This window comes from Episyrphus balteatus, chromosome 3 (genome assembly GCF_945859705.1).
Source record: "Episyrphus balteatus chromosome 3, idEpiBalt1.1, whole genome shotgun sequence".
In the NCBI taxonomy this organism is placed as follows: Eukaryota; Metazoa; Arthropoda; class Insecta; order Diptera; family Syrphidae; genus Episyrphus; species Episyrphus balteatus.
Window position 1 is genome coordinate 72,678,664 of NC_079136.1, and position 20,724 is coordinate 72,699,387.

Genomic DNA, 20,724 nt, shown 5'->3' on the forward strand with positions numbered 1-20,724 from the left:
CGGGAATATGAAAGTATATACCTAAGGAAATGTTACGCAAAATGATAACAATTTTGTTCCTAATGTCTTAAATGGACTTTGAAATTGCAAAATTATTAACAGGATTTTTTTTTGCATATGTTTTTTTGTTTTTGTTTTAAGGATAAAAGTATAAAACGAAAACTGGCGTGTTTGTCCTTCCCGCCCTTCGCATGCATTTCCCCATGCAAAACATGAAATGTTCAAATTTATGCTGGCTTTTGGTCCAACTTTTTTTCAGATTTTGTCAATTTTTTTTAATGATGCTTTGTTTTATTATACAGTGTTTAAATTACAAAAAAAAATTAAATATTGAAAAAAAAAACGTTTGGATACTTTTCGTTTTTCTTGAAAATTTTTGATTTTTCTTTGGTTTATCTAGAATTTGAACGATATTTATTAATAAAATTTTCAAATAATCTCAAAAGAATTTGATTTGGATCATAAGAAAGTGATTCGAAGTAAGTCATTTACAGCTGCAAGAATGTGGTGTTTTAATTATTTCTACCTTCGTGTGTTTTATTTCATCTTCTAAAAGAATGTACCTTTGCTATGCTTTTTGTTTGGTCATGATAAGATCATTTTTGACTGAGATGCAGCCTATCGAAAATCACAAAAAAAATCACGAAATCTGCAAGTGTACCCAAAAAACAGTTGCTCCAATACATTATCCAAGATTCGTAGGTAAACTTTTGTAGGGACTTTCGATTCTAGAAAGACCAATTTATCTTTTTCCAGATAAGCACCCGCACATATTCAGTTTTGGGCGGGTTGTATGTACGAAAAATTCAAAAAGCTGTCTTTCATTCTATCATCCCTGAGTCCAATTTACACGCTCTCCTGAGTAGGGGTGTGCTAAAGAGCATTTTTTAAAGACCATTGAGCAGTATATAAAAAGAACAGCTATTAATGGCTGCAATTCAATCACTCTTTAAATACCAGTTAACGCAGAAAATTACTCTTCAAACTATTTCGATTGGATTGGTTTTTTGTAAGACTGAGCAGTGAGCAGCTAGCTATGTATATTGAAGAGCAATCGTAACTGTTTTCTGCTTAGTGAAAGAGCAGAGTGATTGAAAGCAGTTATCACGATACCAGCCTAAGCTCTAGCACAGAGCAATCATTTTCTCTAACAATTTTTGTAAAATCCAAATTCAGTACTGGCTTGAGTCTTCTAAGTACAGCTTTCATGAGCCTGACTAAATTTATTTTCCTGCAGCTTCACGCATATGGTATTTAAGATCTGCGAAAGTTAAGAACACTAAAAAATGATCTTCCACTAGGGTCGTCCTTTTTGGTCTCCCCGAACATTTCTTTTCTGATCTCACGATATTTTTTTTTTTTTCAATACCACGTTTTTTTGAACACCAATTAATCTCTTAGAAATAATAATATGTAAATAATAATCTAAAGCTGCCCTGACTTGACAATTAAATCCAGTAATAAGGATGTCAACTGAAATAATAATTAACTCCTCTTTTATAATTTACCTAAATGAAAAACTTTTAATTTACTCTATAAAACTTTTTACTATTACTCATTTTTTATGAATAAATAAAAACAAAACAAAAAAAAACATATTCCAATTTTAAACACCAAAAATACAATATTCTGATTCTCTATATAACTTTAAATTGGCATTCTATTGCTAAAACCAAAACTTTATCCCAACATATTGGATTAAACTATTTCAAGGAAACTTTTGCATAAATTGACAATCAAGAGTGAGCGACATAAGACATCTGAATTGTTTGTCCCATCATCATCGGCGCCATGCAAATTACTATAGCTATTTGTGGGAAGGGAGAGAGGAGGAAGGACATCTGAGCCAGAGGAAAGGAAGAAAACATCTTATCAAGCTTCTTTTATGGAGCACGACGGCGATGAAAAATGAATAAAAATCAACCATTCAATGGTTATAATATGGTGGAGGATATTATGCAATATTGTAAAACCATTGGATTTGGAGCAAAAGACAGTGGAAATCCCTATAATGGAGCACTTGGTCTTATTTCACTTTCCTTCTATAGTCAACACAAACAACAGGAACTGACATAATGGATGATAGGTAGAATTATGCTGCCAATTAGTTTTTACAGCTATATAACGTAAAATGCTAATAAATAAGATTCATTAATTACTATTTTTTTTATATCTGGAACGTTTTGGACCATAGTGTTTTATTAATATTCGAAGAAAGGATATTTAAGACAACTTATACCAAAACACAAGATAATAACTTTAAATAGAAATGAAAAGTCCAAAGGTTTAAGCTTGATAATTATTTTCTTGGAAAACAGTAAATTAAACTTTATTTTCTTCAAAAGAAACAAAAAATAATTCAAATCAAATTTTGTTATTTATTCTACTGGATCCTTTTTTTTCAGCTTCCTGATTATGTCCCATGAATCTCAAATGAACAAGTTTCATTTCTGCCGCCCCCAAGGTATTAACAAAAGCCTTTTATAAATTAGGATACAACAAATACATAACGTGTATTTGTTTGAAACAAGAAAAGAACTTTCTCTTGGTACGCTGAATATTCGTTTTCAAATACCTAAGCATGTTACCAGATACTGCAGTATAATTACTTTTACGTGAAACAATTTGGTGCAATTTTTTTTTTTTGTTTCTTTTGTAAATCTCAAAAGGTTATTTCGTACACTCTCTCCTAATTATAGTTATTGTATTGTTCGTTTCCTTTGATCTTCGTGATGCTATTTTAAAATTCTCCATTCCAATTGCAATCTGTATGCAGGTTCTAATTTCAGCAAACTCCAGGTAATTAGCAAGAGTTGTAGATTTTTTTTTTGTTGAAAATTTAGGGTACCTACTCTCTATGGACAATGGACAAAAATATTAGATTTTTATGTTTTTGAAAGTTTAAAGTTCTGAAAGGATAGAAATTGTATTATATCCTTGATTTTATATGCGAGTGCTAGGATTATTTTTTTTAATCAACGTTACTTAATTTGTTGTTATTTTTGTTTATTTAATTTTAGATTGTTTTTTTTTTTTTAGCCTAGCATCAGTTTATTTCTATCGTGAAATTCACGTGAAACATTTTAAACGGCCGGCCGAAATTTGTATAACTTTTGTGAGTTTTATCCGAATACCTAGTATCAAAATTTTGCAAAAAAGTGGTATCTACATTTCTTTAAATTTAATACAAAATTATTCACGGCTATTGTGAGTTTCACTTTTTCAGAATTTCACCCGAAAAAAAACTGACATTTCACATTTCCCTTATTAGTTAGTTTCGGACGGAAAACTTTCCACTTTGAAAAATTCCTGATTAATTGTGAACTATTTTTTGGGGTAAACTCAAAAAATTCCCATTTTCGAAAAGGGACTTATAATATAATAATTTATTTCCAAAACTAGCTATTGTAATTGTTTTTCGTGCATTTGAAGTGTTTTTTATTGCTTTAAAATTAAATAAGCACATAGTAAAATTTATGTTAATACGTCAAATTGCTTAAAGTCTCATACAAAATAAACCTAAATTCAGATGAGTTCTTGAGACTTGTTCAGATGATGCTTTTAGTTTTATTTGTCTTTTCAATGAACTCTTTTTTTTTCGAAAGGTCATCCTAAATTCTAAAGCTAAACACGGTCAACGAAATGGGTCAACGCGTTGACTCTCTGACGTAAAAATGACGTCACAATCTGTCTCAAGAGTGTCACGTCGTGTGATCGTCAACGAAAACTGCTGTCATTGCATTGACGGGTACGATGACACTCGCGTTGACACACATTTTTGGGTCAACGCATTGACTATTTTCGAATGACCGTGTAATCTCTCTGTCATTGCCATTGGGACGCGTTGACAGGGTTTTAGGACTGGGTGTCATCGCAATGACCCTGTCCCAGCGTTGACGCGGCAGAATTTAATACCGTGTCATCGTTTCAGATTGACATTGTTTTTTTGTATAGAAATGTGATGAAAGTTGGATGGGGAAAATTTTTTGTAGGGCGATTTTTTTAATGGAGTACCGTTTTGGAGGGAGGGCGGTTCTCATTTCACCTTTTTGTTATTTAAAAAAAAAACAAATTAACATTGGGTGCGGCGTTCCTATGCTATAAGCGTTTGAAAGTGGCCATATTGATTTTTATTCGATTTTTTTTAAATAAAATGTCGAAACTTTTTAAATTTTTTTTTCTAATTTTTCGACAAAACTTTGGTAATTTTACATTTATATTCGTTCAACAATCTTATCAGCAATCATTTATGACTTTCATCTTAAAAGTGCATTGCGTATATCCCGAAATTTTTACATTTCAATGCAACCGTGTCAAACTAATTTTTGTTTACTTTTTCTATGAGAACGCGTTGACACTGCTAAGTAAACGTCACGTTGACACACCTGCGCGTCAACGTAATTTAGGACAATATTGACGCAATAGTGTCAATCGTGTGATAGTCAATGTTTTAACCATTGACATTGTGAACGTTGACGGTGAGATGACAGAGAGAATATGGATTTTTTCTTGACGTCAGAGAGTCAACGCGTTGACCGATTTCGTTGACCGTGTAATCATAGCTTAAGTGAAATTTCATTCGTATCAAAATTGTATTGATACGAATTTGAACCCAAACTTTAGAACTTGGTACACTTTTACATCTCAGTACTTTTTGTGCCAGCATAATATTAACATAGGAGAACTTGGCTCTTTTTTTAACAGTATGTTTTTGTTGTGATCTTATTTACGTGACCAATTTATATTTATGTAGATATTTTGACGTGCTGAATCCGAATCTGAAGTCTGTTTTGCTTTTAAACCATAAAATTTTGAAGGTGGCCAAAACTGTCTTCAGATTTGAGTTTTAGGGCTTCGAAGTACATAAAAATAGTTATGTCCGGTCAAAAGTACTGGCACTTACAAACAATTGAAAATAAATCGACTAAGTCAAGTTATAAGTGTTAGTTACAATGCATTTTTGAGCGATTTTTTGCTGGAAAAATTATCGACGATGTCGTCGTTAGTAACTAGTCTTGTTCATTATATTTTCCGAAAGAGGTAAAGCGTTTATTTTTTTTTTGGCTCAAGGTTGATTTCAGATAATTTTTTACTTTTTTTAGACAAGAAAAGATTTTCTCACTAGAAGAATTCGTGGCTGGTGCAAATACGAAGGGCTATGTCCAAGTTCGGATAAACGTCCTACAATCTCTGTTTTCGCAGAAACGAAGATGGGCTATCTATCTATACGGTTAAAATTTTTGGTGTAGATTCTACGAAAATTTGGATTACATGTGAGGCAGCATCAACATTTTATTTAAATTTAATACTTTGATTGCATGCATTTTTAAGTCTAATACAAAATTTACTGAAATTTTATATATTTATATTTTTGTAATAAAAATTAAGGACGTATTCCTCAATTTAAAGTTTCAGTTTATTATAAAGGCCAAAGGGCGCAGAGGTCGATTACTGGTTGAGGGGATGGCGAACTATCTGTTTTACTCTAGTTTGGAAGTTTGCTACTCTCGGAATGCGTAATGACAAGTGAGGTGGCAAAGTCATCGGCTGAAAAAATTTTTGCAGACATCAGAAAACCGTCATAGAAAATCCTTTTGATTTCTATTAGATAAAACAAAAATCAGGCCCAAGATAGACTCATCCCGATGACGTTATTAAAGCATTGAGAACTTTCCAGTCATATAGGTCATTATGTGTTCCACCCATAGGACACAACCCCAATTCAAGTATAATTCAAAATTATGATCTCAAAAATTTCTGTTAACAAACCACAGTAAAATAAATATATAATAGCAATTAGTCTAGAACTAGATGTCTTGCTTCTCTTCAAAAAACTTTACTAACAAACTTGATTTAAAAGTTAAATAAAGTATAGTGTGATTAATACTACTATGAGAAATATTTCATAGTAAGGTAGGTACTTTGCGATATTTTTGGAAACATTTTTGCTTTAACACTTTTGTTCAACATAATACAATACGTCCTTCACCGTCGTCTTCATAAATTGTAGCCTTGCTAATTGTATAAGCTCCTTCTTTATGATTTCTAAGCCTTTCATCTTTTGTTCATAATATTTTGTTGTTAACAAAAAAAAAGCAAAGAACCTGTATTATTTACATGCCATATTCTAACGACTTGAAAAGTCTTTCTTTGATTGCATTATTATTTTTTTTTTTTTTTTTTTTTGTAAAAATTTTAAACAATAAATTTCCGCTTTTTGTAGTTTGTCGCTAAAAAAACTTAAAACCAGATGGTGAACATTTTCCGTTTAAGACTTAAAAACATCGTCTTTATTATTGTGCGTCATGTTTTTTAATTTTGTTCTTGCACAATGCAACAAGGATTATGTGCGCAAAGTGGAAAAAGGACAATGCGTTGAAATATTAAAAAAAAAACTTAATACAATGAGATTTCTTCTGTTTGTTACTTTATACATCACTCTCAAATATTTTGTACAATATTATCCTTTTGTTTGTTGTATCGTTTGTCGCAGCACTTTTATAATCCTTGGCATTTTGTGCGGATCCACTTTTTAGGCTTTTATAAAATCTGTATCAATTTAGGAATTTAGGCATTATGCTGATAAATTACTGTCGGCAATGCCAATGCCGTCTTTACCATAAGGGCACACGGGGCCCGTGCCCAGGGCCCCCATTCTCAGGGGGGCCCCGAAGGAACGAAAATTTCTCTCACACATTTATTCTCAAAACATTTTTGTCGGGTAGACCATCTACCAAAAAAGTTTTAGTTTTTATATGGCAACCAAACAATCAAATAAAGTTTTTTCTACTAAACGGAAAATATATGTTTTCAAAATGAAAACAAATTATGTGGACTGTGGACAAAATTCTAAATCCAAACGACCAAACCAAAATTCAATTTTCCAAAAAATAAGACAATTATTTAAAAAAAAAAACAAGAAAAATATCTTTTTTTTCCACTGTAGCTAGGATTATTTATTAATAAAAACAACGAATTCTCTTCCATTATCTTTTTCCTTAAATAATAATTACGTTTGAAGTTTGCAAAACTGTCAAATTTTTAGTGCTTGTGTAAAAATATGTGTAGATTCGTATTAAAAGACGAAAAAAGAATCAATTCGTCGGCAAAAAAACATCAATACTTTTTCCGTTGGAAAACGTTTATCCCTCTACTGCATACGAAGCCAAATATGGTTTTGTCTGTTTGTATGCACTTTTCTCTTCGCTGTCACAAAAAAATGGTTAAGATTAAATACAGTCCTCTTCTTTAAGTTTCTGAGAACCCATAGAGATAGTTTTTTCGTGTGTCCGATACAAAATAAAGGTGTATTTTATGATCACAGGTGAGCCGATCAGTCTTGTGCATTGAAATCGAAAGTGTAGAATATATTCATACTTTAAATGTTAATTACTGCGTTTGTTTGTAAAGTAAAGTGGAATTAAAAATGTATTTTTGATCGATTGTCTAATTGTGTATGCTATGAACCAATTTTGATTGAAAAAAAATTATTGGCCTTGTCTTGGGAGAGCAAAAAGTACGGAAGCCATATTTGGCCTTGTATGCATTAAGGGGTTGTAAATCTACACAATTTTTGTTGGAAAATTTTGTTTCTTAACATTGTTAATTTGCTTGGAAGCTATGTTTTACTTCAGAAATGGAGCCCCTTCGCTTTTAGACACATTTTTCTCATGTTTACCCCATTTCCAGCGGCGTAACCACAAAAATTTTAGGGGGAGGGGGGCTCGCTTATAATATTTTTCAATTATTTTATTACTTTTTAGACAAAAACAAATTGCTTTTCTCGGTTCCATGTCTTAAAATGAGCCAAATTTGAATTAATTCTTAACCTTTTGTAATGCAATGTTTTTTTTTTTACTTTGTTTTGTTTTTAAATGATAAATATTTATCTTTTGATATTTTTAATTATAATTTTTACATAATCTGAATAAATAAAATTAGTAAAATTTCTTACCCCTTAATGCATACGAAGCCAAATTTGGCTTATAAACAAATTTTTTAAACAAATTAATTTATGTAAGCTTCTATTTCTAATTAAAAGCAAATCATGCAAGCAAAATTATTAAAAACTTATAAAAACGAGCAAAACATTAAGCGACAGCGAATAAATAAAAAGCGTAATAAATCATTAAAACAAGAACATATTCTTTTGAGATCTTTATTAAGATTTTACATTTAATTGAAACCAGACTTATCTGTTCAAAATCTATATTAAGACTAACTTAAATTCTAATGCAAAAACATAATCAGTAATACTTTAAAGCTTTGAATAAGCTTTTTCAATAAAAAAAAACAATGCAGTTATACATTAAACAATGAGCATTAGAAATAAAACTGTTTTAAGAAATCATTCGATATTTCTGTTACGTTCAAAGAGAACACATAATACATAACAAATCATATGTTTTAAAAGAATCATAATTAAAGCTTTCTTTTCGGAGTCAATGCAAATGCATGATCGTAAAGAGTTGCCGTGTATATATTTTAGTACTAAACTATTTGTATGGCTATATCGTAAGAGATGAAGTCTCTTACAACTCGATCATCCTGACTGTAAATCGTCCTCGATTTACGATTGCATGCATTTACATTGATTTACATTGACACATTAAACAATTATTCTGTTTTTTTGTATACAGATTTTTAAAATAAATTATCATTATTTAAAATACATTTTATAACGAGATTACATAGTAATTATATCTTTCACAAAATATTTTTAAACTTTATCGTAAACATACATTTATGTTTTTATTTCTTTTTGTTTTGTTTTATTAAACGGATTTAATAATGGCATACTTGAATTTTTATATTTTCTTTTTAAGTTTTATAAAAACAAGAATTGAAAGTTTTTTCGATATTAAATTTTGAAATTTAACATAAATAATAAAATAATAAAAGTTAATTGACAGTTAATAATACATACTTGTATTTTATAAAAATAATATCATAAAAAAGAACAGATATTAAACTTTGATACATGCAACATGCAAAAAGACTTATGGTTGAACATAAGGCTTCATGTTCTCAGGACAACATACTCCTTCATACGGCACGCGAGATATCTGTAAATTTTCTAAATCTTTTATGAGATATCGGTCATTTGGTAATATTTTGACAACTTCAAATGGTCCTTTATATTTGGCTAAAAATTTTTTGTTAAGTCCAGGAGTATTAACAACATTTTTAATTAAAACATAGTCACCAACATTGTATTCTAATGGCTTCTTATGGCGCTTATCGAAATAAATTTTGTTTTGGTTTTGACTATCAACAGTGTTTTCATTTGCTTTTTTCCTAATCGATTCCATATCTCGCTTCAAAATATCAAACGGATTATAGATGCTCAAAGCATCTAACACCATTTGTAATTCGATTTTATGAGCGTATGGAAGTCGCCTTGGTGCGCAACTGAAAAAACTGTTGGAGTTGGTCAAAACTATTTGCATCTCATAATCATCAGAATATCTAGAATTAGCTGTAACACTCCCGAAAACTAAACTTTTCAACTTTACTTTTTCATCGTAACTCAAATTTTCATTTATTTTTAAAGAAATATTTTCATCGCGGCTGTCACATGTATCAATTTTTAAAATCTTTTTGTCAAATTCGAAATCTTCAAAATTATCATTTTCATTATTATCAAATTTTACATCATCTTTTTCAAATTTACGATCATAATCGAAATTCTTTAATTTATCAAAATTAATTTCATTTTCTAGATTTTCTTTTACGTCAGCTCTTTTGTTTTGAATAAATTTTAAATTTGAATCTCCAATCATCAACTTAACATTTGTTTTACGCAAAAAATCTCGACCTAATTTGATTGGAGTTTTCATAGTTTTGTCGCTTACGACATAAAGACACAAATTCACAAAATTTTCATAAAATTTAACATTACATACTAAGTTACCCAAAATATCCAATTCAGAATCATTTATGCCAACGAAATTGGCAGTGGACGGTTTTACAGATGACATCATAAACGGCAGCACATATTGTTGTTGGATGAAGCTTATGGGGCTTCCTGTATCGATCACAGTCATCGCATTCATAGAAACTCGAACACTTTTTGATTCATCAATCGCAGACTCAAGCTCGTACTCCAGAACACCATGAAAATCAGTCAACAACGCAGACAATTGTTCTTTCGGTAGGTCTTCATTTTGAACAACGTGAACAGATGATATTTGAGGGCAATTGCTTACAACATGCCCTTTTTCGCCGCAACGAAAGCATGAACCCATTTCACGACGTGGTTTTGGACACGTGGTTGATATATGACCAGCTTCGTTACAGTTAAAACACTTGACTGTGGTTTCAACTCGTGGCGAAGATTTCGAATGTTGGATAGGTCTGTTGTAACCAGATGGTTGCAGTTCGGCTTTCATTTTCTCGTATTTGCGTAGAACAGCTTTCAACTCATTGATGGTATTCGCCGTTAGCATGAGTTGTTTATTGAACACGGAATCTGGGATTCCTCTAATAATGTAGGTGATCACATCCTGCTCGTCAATCTCAGCTAACGAAGCAATCTCCTGCATTCCCAGAACATATTGTTGATAATTTTCATCACTGCACTTTTTGCGGTTTCGCAACGAATTATGGACGTCTGTTGCAGTCGTGTGATGATGAAATTCGGACAACAGAGCAGCTTTAAGTTCTCTCCAAGTTCGAAACGTCTTAGACCTCAGAAACAACTTGGCAGTACCTTTGAGAAGTCTTTTGAAATATATGAAAGACTCTGCCTCACTAAGATGGTAGGTGACGATTGCATCTTCCACGTTTTCAATCCATTTCTTAATTGGATAATCATCGTCGCCAGAGAACGATGGCAAAGAATCCTCAATGTCACGTGACGAACATGTGGCAGAAGCGTGAAACTCTCGAACAGGGCTATTAAGTTCAGCCAAACGTCTTTCAAGGGCAAGAATTTCTTCCCTTTTTCTAACAATTTCACGGAGTCTCTCAAGACGTTGTGAAACAGCATCAACTTCATCATCTACATCATCATTACCATTGTCGTCATCATCCACAGCAACATCATCATCAGGAAAAAATCGCTCAACTTCATTTTGCTCCAATGATTCGATCGCTTCACTTAAGCGAGCCTTAAGTGCCCTCTTTGCACCAGTTGTAGCCAAATTCATTACAGATAGCTTCTTTTTAAGCATTTGCACAGTAGCGTTTTGCAAAAAACTCCATGCACGTTCGTAAGCATCCATATTCATAAATATAGTTTTTTTTTTTTACGAAAAATTAACAAAAAAATTTAGGCGTAAAATAATCGAACACATGCAATAAAATTCTAATTAAACCGAGTACTCTATCCCACTTCTGATAGTTTGTAAGCTTCTATTTCTAATTAAAAGCAAATCATGCAAGCAAAATTATTAAAAACTTATAAAAACGAGCAAAACATTAAGCGACAGCGAATAAATAAAAAGCGTAATAAATCATTAAAACAAGAACATATTCTTTTGAGATCTTTATTAAGATTTTACATTTAATTGAAACCAGACTTATCTGTTCAAAATCTATATTAAGACTAACTTAAATTCTAATGCAAAAACATAATCAGTAATACTTTAAAGCTTTGAATAAGCTTTTTCAATAAAAAAAAACAATGCAGTTATACATTAAACAATGAGCATTAGAAATAAAACTGTTTTAAGAAATCATTCGATATTTCTGTTACGTTCAAAGAGAACACATAATACATAACAAATCATATGTTTTAAAAGAATCATAACACTGGTCAACAAGGTTTTTGCCACAACAACCAAAATATACTTTTCTAGTAGTTTTTGATGTGCTGAACTGGAATCTGAAGTCAGAAAATTGTTATTGGCCTCCGTTTTCAAAATATTACCGTTAGAAAATGTCAAAAAACGTCATTTTGGCTGCTTTCGAGGTTATGTTTTTATGTGGGGTAATACATTATGAATAAATTTGTAACGGTGGCTATAAGAACTGATTTTATTCTTTCAAAAAATGTTTAAATCTTTCCGATATCTCTTTTACTGCCCGAGATATTTAAAATTTAAATAGCGGTCTCTGAATCAGAAACAACACACTGGCCAACCAAATTAAACTTTTTTTGCCACAAGAACCAAAATATACTTTTCTGAATTTTTTTGGGTTGCTGAGCTCGAATCCGCAATCAGAAAAATTTTATTAGCCTTAGTTCTTGAAATATTACCGTTATAAAATGCAAAATAAAGGTTTTTTTTATAACGGTTATATTTCAAGAACGGAGGCTAATAGAATTTTTCTGATTGCGGATTCGAGCTCAACAACCCAAAAACCTTCAGAAAAGTATATTTTGGTTCTTGTGGCAAAAATTCTGTGACCAGTGACTTAATCTTTAAATTAAGTTTAGTTTGTCTTTGGCTTATTAACTGAAACTTAAGATATCTCGAGCAATAAAAGATATATCGGGAAAATTTAAACAGTTTTTGAAAATAGAATATCAGTTCTTATAATAACCGTTACAAATTTGTTTCTAATGAATTACCCCACATAAAAACAGAACCTCGAAAACAGCCAAAATGACGTTTTTTAGCATTTTATAACGGTAATATTTCAAAAACGGAGGCCAACCAAATTTTTCTGACTTCAGATTCGGATTCAGCACCCCAAAAAATACTAGAAAAGTATATTTTGCTTCTTGTGGCAAAAAAAAAGTCAAATTTTGTTGACCAGTGTAATTAAAGCTTTCTTTTCGGAGTCAATGCAAATGCATGATCGTAAAGAGTTGCCGTGTATATATTTTAGTACTAAACTATTTGTATGGCTATATCGTAAGAGATGAAGTCTCTTACATTTAAACAATTTTTTTTTAATGTAAACTGTTTTGAAACAACCCAAAGAACCCATGTAAAGCATTTTTTAATTTTTTTGTCCGCTAATATTAATTCATGCAGTAGAGGGTTAAGAAAAAACTATTGCCGGCTCGTCGACGGTACATCAATGTTTTGGTTCAATGGAAAACGCCATGGTACAATGGTTGGCAACCCCAAACATTTTTTAATTTGAATTGCTCTCGTATTTAAAGATTGACACATAAAATTCATTAAATAACTTAAAAAAATTGTTTTTCAAAAAAAAATATTTTTTTGTTAAATCCAAAAATAATTTTTTTTAAAAGTTTTCTTAATTTTAATATCAGTATAAACCTTTCTTATGTCAAAATTTTCATTAAAATCGATTGTGTCGTTTACATTAAAAAATCGGTTCTATGGCAAGTAGGTATCGTTAATAACGGTCCAAAAAAATATTTTTCTTATTTCAAAAGTGCGGCTTATTTGCAGCATTACATGTTTTTTTTTTTCTAACTAAAATCGTTATCCGTTTTTGAGAAAATTGCAATATCTCGAAAACTTTATATTGGAGATCCGTTAAATCCGTACAAATCGTCTGTACCGAGTTTTTAGCAAATCTATCAATCCGTTTGAGCTCTTTTTTCCAATTCTTCAAACTGAAACTTATAACGGATACAGGGTTATTATTGGCAGTGGCAACGATTGATGTCTCAATGCACGTATTATTGGCGCCCCCTGCCAATAATAAAGACGCTAAGTACTTTATATGGAACGATATATTGGCTCGCCTTTTTACCAACCATTGCTTTGAAGCCAACCATTGCACTTATTTTACTTTCCAAAAGGGCCCCAAATTCTCGTGTGCCCAAGGGCCTTAGGATAGTTAAAGACGGCCCTGGGCAATGCTTTAGGTATTTTATATATTATTTAAATTGCAATTAATTATTTCAATATCGATTGTGTTCTAAAACATTCCATGTCCAAAAAAATATCTAACCTCAATTATAAATTATTCAATTCAACGTTTGATGAAACTTAACTTTCATAATCGCTCAAATGCATCTGCATCTAATTGGAACATTATTCGGATATCAAATAGGTCCTTTCTTTCAAAATTTCTTCCAAGTTTGCAATAACTCATTTCTCAAATACGATAATATCTCAATCTCACTCAACTTTGCAATAACTATTCAAATTCCATAAATATATGTGTAGACTGTAGAGTGTAGACTGTTCAACCTAGAAAAACCTCACACATCTTACACCTCTTTAAATGGAAATGAAGACGACGACGGACGAGGATGACGATGACGAATACGAAGAAGATGAGATGACGCGCCAGCCATCGCATCGTCGTCGTAGTCGTTGTTGGTTGGACTGATGAAAAGATGGTTTCATTTCATAAATTGATAGCAACTGCCAACAAGCTATTTTGAAAGCAATCAATCACATTTTTTTTTTGTTTTTTTATTTCAAAAATTGTGAAGACGGCAGATTAATTGCCAGGATAAGTTTTCTTTTGTGAAGTAGAAATTGCAAGTTTTCTTCAAATGCTGATTTATGTTTTGAGCTTTAGAACATTTAAAATGTTTTCATAGGTCAACAAGCTATTTCATTTTGCCTCATATAAGACTAAGCGCTGTGTTTGTTAGAGAAATTAACTTTTAATGGTGATTCAATGTTTTTTTGCTTGAAGTTGTTGAAAATGTGTGAGTGAGATAATTTTAAAGGATGAGTAATTTGTTTTTAAATTGTTTTTTTAAAATGATGAGGCAGAAATTATGATATGGCATACCTACCTAATTGATATAGGTATAGAAATCCAGGCCATTAAAAGTTTATGCCTGGTTTCTTAATGGATACCGAAATCTTTTGAAAACCAACCTATAATTATTTGAAAATTTCCTGGTTTTGATGAGCTTTCAATAAAAAAATTGAATAACAAGATATTACACTGAAAACAAAATGATTAGTTAGGCAATATCCACAATTTAAAGAAGAAGGACCTATTTGCAAAAAAAGTGGTTGAAAAGCTTACAAAAAAACTATACCACTAAAAGACTAAAATATTTTTTTTAAGAATAAAACTATGTTAAAGTCTTGTTCTGTAAAAAGTATAACAATTTCTGCGTTCCTTTGGGAATAGTTACATATCTACTTCTTAGTACTTAAAGCTGCTTTTTCAATATAACAAAAGTATTTCAAAGTAGTTTTAAGTACTAAGCAGTACCTATACCTAGATAAATATTCCCAAAGGAACGCAGTTAATGATTTTTTGAAATCACTAATTTTTCATGAACAAAGTAAAAAAAAACATTAACATTAACTGTATATTGTATATTATCTGAAAGCTTATTATTTCAAATGAACAATCATATCTGTATCATAATCATTTCTGTGTAAAAAGAAGAGCTTGAATTCTTTGAATGCAATCAGTTTTCATAGAAAAAAAAAACAATAAAAAACAAACTTTTTTCCTTCCATTAACCTTCTGTCCACTTTTTGATATAATAATTTACAAAAATATTTATATCACTTAACAGCTTAAATAAATAAATAAATAAAATAAATAAACCATTATTGTTAATCACAGCATAACACCGGCGGTTAATAGATGAAACATTGTTCAACAGGTAATGTGTACCAACTACCAAGCTCGTCGGAATCCCTGCCAAAGTTTGTCCAAATTTGAGGTATCAGATCTATTAATCGTTTTTTCCACCTAATTCTACATGTGCTCAATAGGACTCAGATCTGAGGACTGTTTTGGATCGTTATCCTGATGAAATGTCGACTTTAAAGGCATTTCCTGTTCAGTATACGGTAACATAGTGTCCCTTAGAATTTACTTGTATTTAAGGTGGCCCATAATACCCTCTATCCGATGAAAGAAAAACATCCCAAAACAAAAATACTACACATTTCAAATGCACCTGGGAAATTTACATAAGGGGCATTTGGAAATACCTCTTATGACCCATATGGGGTAGTGCCTATAAGTCCAGCAAGTTCGAGATTTTTTGGATAGAATTCTTAAAAATGAAAAACACTCAAAAAACGTTTAAAAAATAGTAGTTTTTCAAAAAATCATATTTTGAAATTTTTTCACTTAGGTAATAAATTTTTTCAATAGTATAACTTAAATTGTCGTATAAAAAATTTTCGCTACAAATAATATCCACCTTGTCGAAGGTCTACCTCATGTTTTCGTTTAAGAAAACCATATTTAACTCAATTTGAAATTTTAAAGAATTTTAAAAGAATTTTTAAGGAATTTTCAACACCTGCCATTTGTCTAATAAAATTATCTATCGATAAAAAAAAATCAACTCTAAACGATTTACCACTTAGAAGTTTTATTTTTACCATCTCTGTTACCCCTATTTACCCTGTTTAGTGATGGAATTTTTGTAAATGCTTTTTTGTATTCACGTTTAGGATGTAAACTTATAAATAAATTATAGTACATCTTTGTATTTATAATAGTTTAACAGACTTAGGTGAAACGGGAGAAAATGAGTCACGTTTTCTTTTTTGCCACAAGAACTGCAGAAATATTTTATTAGCTTCAGTTTTTTAGATATAACCGTTATAATAAAAACCCTTTTTTGCATTTTATAACGGAAACATTTCACTTAACGGAGGCCAATCAAAATTTTCCGACTTCGGTTTGGAGTTTAAAACCTCTAGAAAGGTATATTTTGGTTCTTGTGCCAAAAATATTGTTAGCCAGGGTAATAATACATTAAGGCATAGTCAGGATTGAAATCTATAGAAGTACAAGTATTTATATGGTGAAATAGTGTGAATTTAGCGTATTCACAAATTTAACTCCCTAAATAAGCTGTGGGCTTTTAGACTTATTCCATAATATTTTAGCATGAATTATATAGATAACAAATTTCTTTTCCCAATGCGATTTGTACACAGGACACAGATAGTCAAATTGGTTATAAATAACTGATATCAACTAATTTTTATTATTGTTATAGTAGTTTTTTTTTATTTTTTTAAATAACCTAAGGCAGTATTTTTTATACTATTTTGTCTATTTTCTATACAATTATTTAAATCAACCATTCCATTTCCATATTGCAACCTTAATTTTTCAATATAATACACAGACACAGTGAGCCTGAACAAGTTTAAGGTTGACCTAAAATGACGACAAAAACTAAAAATTAGGCTTTGTTTCTGAAGGCCTCACCAATAATAATCCGTTTTTACCAAAATGGGATTAGCTTCCTTTTTCGTGATACCTACCCCCCGCAATTCATATCAGCACAGGGTGAGTACGATAACTTGGGCGCCGAGAATTGAAAACGGTTTTTTGTAGAGGTATTCAATACAATAATTTTTTGTTATGGGAGGGGTGGTCTATGTCCCCCCCTTTAGGCGGCAGGGGCAATTTTCTAAAAAACTAAAAAAAAAATTAAAAAACAACGGCAACACTTACAGTTATGATACCTTTTTCAAAAGCTAGAATTATACACTTAATTTGAGTTTTTAAATCAACTTAATTTAATCAGTTGTTTTAGAAATAATCGATTTCAAAGTCAACATTTGTAAAAAAATAAGTATGAAAAAATACAATGAATACTATTTTTGTCAAGACTATGGATTTCAATACGGGTTAAATCGATTATGTAAACTACCTCAATAGATTCCTTATCAAATACTGAAAACCATATTATGTTAAGCCTTCTAGTTTTTGAGAAAATTAAAAAATAGGAAAACTACTTTTTTTATTAGATTTTTATTTTCTTGGCTATTTTGCTTTGCCATTATCAAAAATCAAAAATTAAAAAGTACTGTGCTTAGAATAGCTAAACCAAAACAAAAAATGCTATGCAGATAACTATAAAGATTTCTCTAGGGAAATTTTCAATATGAAAATTTACTCTGCCCAGTTTTTATTTTTGTTTTTCAATTTTTTTTTTTTTTTTTTTTTTGTCAAACCAAATTCCAACTATTATTTTCTTTCTAAATAATAAATTTGAAAAGTTTCCCTGCTAAAGAAATATTGTTTGGCCACACATTTTGGTGAATATTTTTCTTTTGTTTTCATACAGGAAGTTCCAGGACCTATGAAAAGCAAAATGACTTGAAAGTTAATTAACAGAATAACCAAGCTTGATAGATTGATTTTTGTTTAATAATTTTGTTTTTAAATCCTTTTGAATATCTTGGTTGAACTATGTAAACTTATTTTTAAAGAAAAGTTTGGTTATATTCAGGATGTCCCAAAGTCATGGACCGATTTCATAGCTAAAGAAAAGCTTTTCTAAAAAATAAAAATGTACGGAAAAATAAAAAAAAAATGTTACACATACGCCACAGTAACCATAATTTCAACTTTGAAAATTCGTACAAAATTTGAATAGGTCATGCGGACGTCACTCCTGTCACTGACTTATCCATCGAGGATAAGTTATTTAAAAGTTCTACTCACAATTTTTTACGCGTGATAGCTAAAAGAAGTTATTTAAAATAAAAAAAAAAAATAACGTTTTGGTCATTTTTCAATTTGTTTGTGATCGTTTAAAATAAAAATGAACCTAAATTGTCCAGCCGTGATGCGCTTACCAAAGAACAACATACATTTTTAACTTATATAAAGATTGTTGCCTCTTACATGCAATTTATTTTGTTTTAGAGGGTTGCTGTATAGAACACAGCACAACACAAACAATCAAGAGGTCATCTTAAGTATCTAGGACACCCTGTTTACACAGTGACATTATTTAACCTATACATACTCTACTCTGGTATTCTTTCAACTCTTTTATAATATGAATAAACTTCCGGTTTCACGAGCAAAAATAAGGTCATCTGCTCTCACTCTTTTTTTTTATTTTCAAGTCAATTTTCTGGTGATATAAATTCAAAGTCGGAAGCAAATGGCAAGTACCTCTATATAATGTTTTATGGCTGGGAACTATACTACACGCCTTTACTCTGTTATGGGTGTACCGGTACGGTTTTATAATGTGAACGAAACATTGCAAGCCCTTTATGACCAAGTGGTTTTTAAGGTTTTTTCTTTCATTTTTTTTTTGTTTTGAGACGATATCCTTTGAAATGCAATGCATAATATAAACTACCTATGTATATGTTGTTGTTTAAAGAATGAGTCATCACAGAGAGTTTTTCCTGGATGCTTGTTTATATGTTCAAGGGAAATTAAGTGGTTGCAGAAAATGGGGTCATTTTTGCCTCGAAGATAAATAAGTGAAACGAGTTAAAATTCTACTCTGCCTTCCGGCAAGAGTGTTGTAAAGTGGAAAGCTTGTTGTAAAGCAAAATTATCGATACTATGTGACGTGAATGAATTTTGATAAAGAAACCAAGAATTAAAAAAAGGACCTATAGAAATGTAGGTGAAATTGTATTTATGACACAATTTATCTAGACTTGAAAACTCTTAATTGTTCACAGTAGTTGAATAGCTACCATGTTTTATAAATTCTTCGGGATTGTTTTCCCTAAAAATCCTATCTATTTTAGGAAACATTCGAATGTGACATATTTTTTTTATTTTTAATTATTTTTTTTTTTGTGTTTTAACTTGAACATAAAGTTTTAATTATACATTTTGTGTTTTGAGTTTCATTAAGAATGCAATTCCAGTTGCCTTTCAAATTATCAGTGCTTACTGCCTACCAAAAGAAAAGACAACCGGAAGGGAAGTTTTAATTTACAACTGCAACATAGTTTTTGCGTAGTAAAAAAAAAATTTAAAAACATAAGAAAAAAAACATCCCCTACATAAAAGAAAAAACAATAATTAAAGCATTCTGCCTCCGCTTCACTTAGTGCCCATTGGAGTAATCTCAAATAATGTACGACGATGACATGTTTTTATTTCTACACTCACTCATATTCTTGTATATATTTACTATATTTTCCTTTATGTTTTATGCACAAATATGTACAAATATGCTCTATATTTTGTTTATTATTATGGAAATAATTTCCATTGCAATTTTGAAAAAAAAAAAAATATTACATGCCTACATATATGTAGTTCTAGTTTATGATGATTACTTTGACAAATACAAAGCCTTCAAAGAAGATTTATTGATTTTAAATATAATGTTGATATAAGTTTGTCCTCATACCCGCACATTGGAAAACATAATAAAGGATCGATAGTAAACCATCACAACCAGAAATATACTTTTAAGGTATAATCAAAATGTATTTATATTTAAATTAATGTAAATGTGTATTCCTATATACGGGTCAGTTTCAAAAATCGTATATGTCTAGTTATTTAAATTTTAATACTTATACTAAAAATAATGAGTATTTTATTTCTGGTTTTTCTGGTGAGGAAACAGATCTACTTTGATTACATTGAAGAACAAAATTTTTTAATTTAAATTAATTCTTAGTACATGTACCTACACGAAAATCTAATATTTCTTTTGCAGTCACTCTATAGTATTCAACAACTTTTCGTGTGAATTAATTTTCTATAAAAAAAGACATGTGTTTAACATTTCTTAAAGATTTTTTATATTTTAAAATACTTATTCTTTAAAGAATAAGAATTTAAGAAATAAATATAAATAAATAATAGTTTAAGAAATAAATACAAGTTTTATAAAACATAGGTGAACTTTGAACTTAATCAAATTTTTGGAATTAAAAAAAAAAATGCACCTATGCATGAAAAAATTTAATTTTATAAGAAAAATGGGAAAAAATTTATTTTTTTTTATTCTAAAACATATTTTTAATGTTTTAAGCCTAGTACTCAGGTGAAGCGAAACGAAAAATGATTAAGTCTCCAAAGTCAACAGCGAGCATGTTAATGAAAAAATACAGTCGAGTATTATGTCAAAGTTCAAACAAATACAAATACAAATAAAAAAATTCAAGAAAAAACATCATA

At 30.3% G+C, this 20,724-nt stretch overlaps 1 protein-coding gene and 1 long non-coding RNA gene across 2 annotated transcripts in view; both read left to right on the plus strand.

Moving 5' to 3' along the window:
• Positions 1–20,724, plus strand: part of LOC129913524 (uncharacterized) — a 72,948-nt gene that overhangs the window by 39,663 nt on the left and 12,561 nt on the right. The window lies entirely within an intron of this gene.
• On the plus strand, positions 429–2,156 carry LOC129913527 (uncharacterized). The gene is made up of 2 exons (XR_008772066.1): positions 429–702; positions 1,714–2,156. It is a non-coding gene; the product is annotated as an uncharacterized LOC129913527 (long non-coding RNA).